The following is a 6,685-nucleotide window of genomic DNA, read 5'->3' as shown; positions in this document are numbered from 1 at the left end:
TTATGGGTTTTTTTGTTTTTTTAATGAGAAATATTTGCCCCTCTAAACAATTCTGTTAATAGATAAGTCATTATTTACGGAGACGCAGGGGGAACCGTATCTGATGGGGGAACGGGACTCGACATAACAGCAGCAACTCGAGCACATTGCTGCCCCCTATATGTCAAGAGGACAAATAACACCTTTTCTGTTCAAATTGCCAACCCGCCACAGTGGCGTGTGTCTTGATCAAATTCACCCGCCACTTCAAATATTTACCCGCATTTGGCGGGTGCTAATTTCCACCCCTGCATGACATAAAAGACAACCCAACACAACCACTGATGGTCAAGGATTAGATTGGCTACAAATCATTTTAATAACTAAAAATGACAATAAAACATGATTTAATTGATTCTCCTGTTACTAACCATGAGTTTGATGAAAACTTTGTGGCAATATTGCATTTACAAATTTTTGAAAGTATGATTCAACTGATTCAACTGTTACAGTTTCACCAGCAGATGTCACTAGTGAGTGATGAATGAAGCATTGAGTAATGAAGCTTTTTGCAAAGCAAAGTGTTGGAAAGCTTCATTGCTTCATGAGGCTTCATTTGCCCATCACTACCAGGGAGGGTGTAGGAGCCAGTGATCAAAAACATACAACCTGAAGCGAGGGAAAATCAGGCAGAAGACAAGGCAGGTTAGCTTGGTAGTGAGCTTGGTTAGAACTGAGTGGCTGCAGGTCCTAACCCATAAAACACGATGCTCCAGCGAAGGTCTGAACCCAGACTGAGGCTTAAATACAGGTGATGCTCGTCAGGGCAAATTAGCCACAGCTGCGGAGGGAAAGTCACAGGCACAACCGGCAGGGCAGAGAAAATACCAGATCCTCACATTGATGGCTTCCTTAGAGTGATAACTTTTACTAATTGAATTTAAGAATGCACTGCATGTGAATAAATTGTGTTAAAATACACTAAAAACTGATCTCACTGTAATTGGATGTGAATGTGGTTTTGAATTGTTTTTTGTTTTTTTTTTATAATGCACTTGAAATGACTTTTGTTGTATCTTGGTGCCATATAAATAAACTGAATAAAATTTAATTAAATCCTGAACTGTGTCAGAAGTGATCTGCGACTGATCAGCTCATTTATGACCTGACACTGATCATTCCAAACATTATACCATCCACCAAATACAGAGTCAGCCCTCTTTTGTCTCAAAGACAGCTCAGCCACATCAAGGCATGGCAGCTTGATCTCTGGCATCAAGCCAGACAACAAATATGCCGTGCTCTATACATTGCACATCATTGCTTAAAACGTTGGCATTAACTACTGGCCTTAACTCTAATTGTCTGCACAGATTTCAACTAAACTGTCAGAAAATAAAGATTGTATATATGTCTACAACTGATTGCCTTTGGGAGTTATCCCAATTCAAGGTGGGCACCACAGCTAATCAAACTTAGTCAACACAAAAATGACTAAAACTCAGTCAATTTTACAGATTTTAAGTTAACATTCGGTGTAGTAGTAGGCCATTTTAGTGATGGGAATGGCAGGTCTTTTGGGTAAACTGAATCACTAGAATCAGTTCATTAAAATGATTCGTTCAAAAGATTTGTTCACTGAAATCTTTCAGTTCACACAGTTTATTAGTTAGTTAGCCAGTTAGTTTAGTTTATTTCTTTTGTGTCATACACCATAAAAGGTGCCTAGCTCTCATGGGCTTATAAGACACACAAACGTATTTCAAAGATGCAGTGAGAGACCAACATCAACATCTTTCAATCAGAAAGTGTCATTCATTTTATGGATCACTCCTCAGTGGCAGAATGTTGTTTCTGCGTATGCATGAATCAGCAGTTCCTTCACTGTACGGAACACTCCTTGGCAGCAATACGTTTCTGTGGATGCGCAAATCAGCAGTACGTTTACTGAATAAATGCCTAATGGGGATGGGGCATTTGTGCATTTATTTCAATGAAGCTTGACTCAACATTTGCCGTTAATTTGGATAAAAGTATGCTGCTGCCAAAAGCCTGAGAGCAAATCCCTGCAAGTAGAAAACGGTTAGAATCACTCAGGGCAGAGTCAGACAGTACTTCCTTCATTGATACATGGAGTTTAGTTACAGTGAATAAATCTAAAGTCACATTCACTTAGGTGTCAACAACAGTTCCTCCCCGCCCACTAGGGTCATGTCGCTTTGTCGTTTAGATTTATGTCATGAGTGAGTAACAGAACACGGAAGTTACACTCCCGCTGAACTCAACTGAAATGTTTTTTTTCCTTTTATTTCTTATTTTATTTATTTTTTTCTTATTTTGTTTTCTCAACTGAACTAAGTAAAGAACAAATCAGTAAATGAAGTGATTTGGTTCAGTTCGTTCACTCAAAAGATTTGTTTGTTTGAACCAATCGTTCATGTATGACACAACAGTAGATCATTTGCCACACACACTCAGGGGGCTACACATTTCACATCTCTGCTTAAAACTTTGACATTACCTGTCAAGGGCAAAACACACAGGTGACATATGACATGCTTAAAATATTATGCCTCCATTATTTTCAACTATGACACCTACACCGGCAGCAGCTAGCCGCCAGCAGATGCTCTATGCCACAGTGTCCAGCAATATGTCTTTACACTACAGCAGTACCTGTGATGCAGGGACACCCCTAAATTTGGGCCAAAATGTCCCTTAATAGCAGGTGTCCCTTCATGAGAGGGACAATACATTGTGGTAAGAAAATAAACACCAAATTTCACACTGATCCATTTTATTAGAATCCAACAACAAATAATTGTCAGAAGATAGGTTCTATTCTGAGGTTGTTCCGGGTTTTCTCCTCCAGAGGGCGTGCTGGACGGGCTGTGGAGGCAGGTGATCAGACACAGGTGCACTGATGCTACACCTGCGGATTATCAGCCTCGTTACCAGGCGTGCATATAAGGAGCAGGACACCAGTCTCTCACCGCCGGAGTGTTAACCTTACATGGTAACCCTCAGACCTCCTGAACCAAGAATCTCCTTGAGTTTTTTTTTTTTTTTTTTTAAACATTTAACCTGTTGTGTTTCCCTCAGGTGACTTCTCTGTGTATTCTTGCCCGTGGAACCTGAAGCTTTGACCTTACCGGACGTTCCTTCCTGGATTTTCTGTGAGACTGGAATCTTTTCTCCGTGCACGACCTGCCAGCCCCGCATCAGCCGTTTTCTGTTTCCTGCCACCTGGAAAGAACCTAATCTGTCTGCCCTGGACCTGTCCACCTCTCCCTGGTGGATTCACCTTTTCACTGGAAGAAAGTCGGCTGCCTGCTGCGTTCAAGTTCCCTCCGAGCTTCCCACTCTAACAATCTCCCCTGTGTTTTCAGTGACCTGAGTTCCCAAGTCGCTCCTGTTCATTCCCTGGACTTACCATCACCTTCATTGTTATAATAAACTATTCTAAACCGAGTCCTGTGTCTCCTGAGAGTTCTCTCTGTATGTGGGTCAGAAGCCTAACTAAAACCATGACAATAATAGGTACAAATGTATATGTATAATTTTAATCACAGTGGCACTGTATTGTTTGAAATGACTACTACAAAAGGTATAGATCTTTGTAAATAAAAGGAAAAAGAAAAACTGAGTGCAGCAATAAAACCTTAAAACCAGCCAAACACCACATATCAAACACTTGATACTAACTAACTAAGAAAAGTTCAGTCCATCATTTTAACAAGAATCACAATAACAACAAAAACAAAAACTTTAACAATGTCAGTGCTGATGGAAGAAATCAACAATTGTCTTCTGGGTTGCAACTGAAGCTTTCTTCAGACAATGATCCTCAACCATGTTTTGAACTTTGGTTACTGCCTCAATCAAGTCCCTATCATTGGCACTAAGAGCAAAATCCATGATATTTCTGACTTGAGCCAGAGCTTCACCAGAGGATATGACTGGCGTTGGTTCTGGTTCCTCCTCAGGCTCACTGTCACTTTCATCTGGCCGAGACTGTCCTGAGACCTCGGCAACCATATCAGCCTACCAGTCATTACCAGCAACATTGCTGGTGACTGATTTTTGGTCCATAGAAACAAAAGTGGCCCAATCCACACCAGAGGCCAGTGACTCAAACTGAACAAGTTCAATTTCACTTAACTCAGAAACATCAGCTTCTGATCCAGTGTTTGTGGTAACAGTGTCCTTTCTGTTGGAAGCCACAGCGGACAAAACACTTTTGGATGCAAGATGATTTCACACACATCCAGGCACTTTTGATCCAACCAATGGCATCTTTTGTGTCAATCCACTTGGCAAGCTGGGAAGCTGTGGATGCTTCATCCATTTCTGCCAACACACGTCTCATCAGCAGCTTGTGACATTGTGCTTTCACGGTGGCAATTATTCCTGCGTCTAAGGGCTGCAGGTGTGATGTCATGTCAGGCAGCAGAAACATAAGTTTCACATTGGAGAGCGACACTTTTGGGTGTGCTCCACAGTTGTCTACGGACATCAAGATCTTCCTTCCTTGCAATTTCATTTGTGAATTAATCCTGTCCAACCAATCAGTAAATATGGAAGATGTCATCCAGGCTTTCTTGTTCCACTTATAGGTTACAGGCAAAAGGGATTTATCCACTACACGGAAACATTGAGGATTCGCCGCTTTCCTGATAACGACAGGCTTCAGTTTATCCCCAGTCGCAGAACATGCTAACAAAACAGTTAGTCTCTCCTTTGCAGTTTTGAGCCCTTTTCACGGATCCCCCTTCACAACCATGGAGCATTCAGGAAGGGCTCGATAATAAAGCCCAGTCTCGTCTGCATTGTTGACGAGTCCTTAATCTGTTCAGGCAGACGTTTCGACTAGTCTTCAACCACTTCGGCTGGAACTTCCGCAGACTCACCAGACAAAACTGCAAGTTTGACATTGTATCGCTTCTGCCATGACTGCAGCCATCCGTTTGAAGCAGTTGTGGTTCATTGCAGCAGCAAACATCAATTTTTTTCCTGAAAAAAAAATTAAGATATTGTAAGTTTAAATTAAATTTAATGACCTCAGATAATTAAAAAAAGGAAACAAAAAAACAACAACAAAAAAAAATCAGGATAGATAATAAAATGTTTTAAGTTTAACTTTAAAAAAAACTCAAAAAAGTCAGACGTACAAAGCCAGACACAAATAAAAAAAGATTGTGGCTTACTTACTTGCAACAAACGTCCACTGACTGTAGCTCAATGTCTGTAAAATTAAGCTAAAGGCATTTGTCTTTGCTAAGTTCTATTAGCTGTGGCATTCATTTTGAATCAGATTGATTCTCAAATTTAATCAGTTATAGACAGGGGTGGAAATTAGCACCCGCCACTGGCCAAATGCGGGTAAATATTTGAAGTGGCGTGTGAATTTAATGAACACACGCCACTGTGGCGGGTTGGCAATTTGAACAGAAAAGGTGTTATTTATCCTCTTGACATATAGGGGGCAGCAATGTGCTCGAGTTGCTGCTAAATGCTGCAAGAAGGAGAAAAGTTTAGCAGACACTCTTTACCAGTTGGTGGTGGTATTGATTCCTTCAGTTGTTTACCAACCACCAATAAAAATCAAGAAGAAGAAACAATTTGAGGAGTAGCATTAGCAATGTGGCGGAACATTTCAGGAGTTAAGTGGGTGGCAGCTGTTACGTCGAGACGCGTTCCCCCATCACATACGGTTCCCCCTGCGTCTTTTTGAAAAAGAGCGCGCGTTCATGTTCAACGCTCGTAACCGCCATGCTGTGCTCGCACTGCAAGGGAACTACAGAGACCATGAAAGGTCAAACAACTCTGTATTCTTTTCTATTTTAATATTAAGTTAAACATGAAAATGCACACTATGCATAATCTACATGACTAATGCAATACTACAGTAAACCTTCACATTTTTTTGATTTGCAGATATCCTGTGATGTCTATTGGAGGTGGTTTCACCATGTTTGCACTGGATGCCCAAACACAGCAGAGGCATTTCTTTGTGAAGCCTGCTGAAGAAAAAACCCAAGTGTGAAACAACTATTGTGTTTGTTTTGTATTTTGTTTTATTTTAAGTTGTGTACATACTTACAGACAATTTGTCTGTCTATTCTTCTGTTGATGCTGTAAATATATTGTGTGGACTTTATAAAAATATGTTAATAAAGTTCAGTGTTCTGGTTAAAGATGTGAAAAATAATTTCTAATAGCAGAGGACGAATTACCATAATGTTAGATTAGTGGACATTAACCCCATACCACGTGGCAGCCCGCCCACGGGCCGTTTTACTGCCTTTTCTATTCAAATCTGTATAGTTTTTGCTACATTTATTGTTTTTATAAACTTAAATTTCAAAATAGCGGTGTTTTGGCGCCACTTTTGATTGACGTTTCGTCTAACCAGCTGGGTTGCTCCCTGCCCCCCTAGAGCCCCTCTAATGTCCCATGCGTATAGTCATGAAAGTCTCCTCCCCTCATTTGCAAGCCTATAGCTCCGGTCAGTCAGCCCCCAAGCCGGTTCTGACACCACAGGCGGGTAGCCAATGAAATTCCGGTCATGTGATTTTTCTGGGAGGGGGGTCGGAACTTTTCATGACTCCCAATACAGTCTGCGTAAACCCTCTAACAGACAGGCTGCTTCATGCGTCCTGCGCGTAAATGCGGTGAAGACTGTTTTTTGTACTTTTTTCGACAT

The sequence above is a fragment of the Kryptolebias marmoratus genome, linkage group LG21 (genome assembly GCF_001649575.2).
Source record: "Kryptolebias marmoratus isolate JLee-2015 linkage group LG21, ASM164957v2, whole genome shotgun sequence".
In the NCBI taxonomy this organism is placed as follows: Eukaryota; Metazoa; Chordata; class Actinopteri; order Cyprinodontiformes; family Rivulidae; genus Kryptolebias; species Kryptolebias marmoratus.
The sequence above is the reverse complement of the archived record's forward strand: the minus strand, read 5'-3'. Positions refer to the sequence as shown.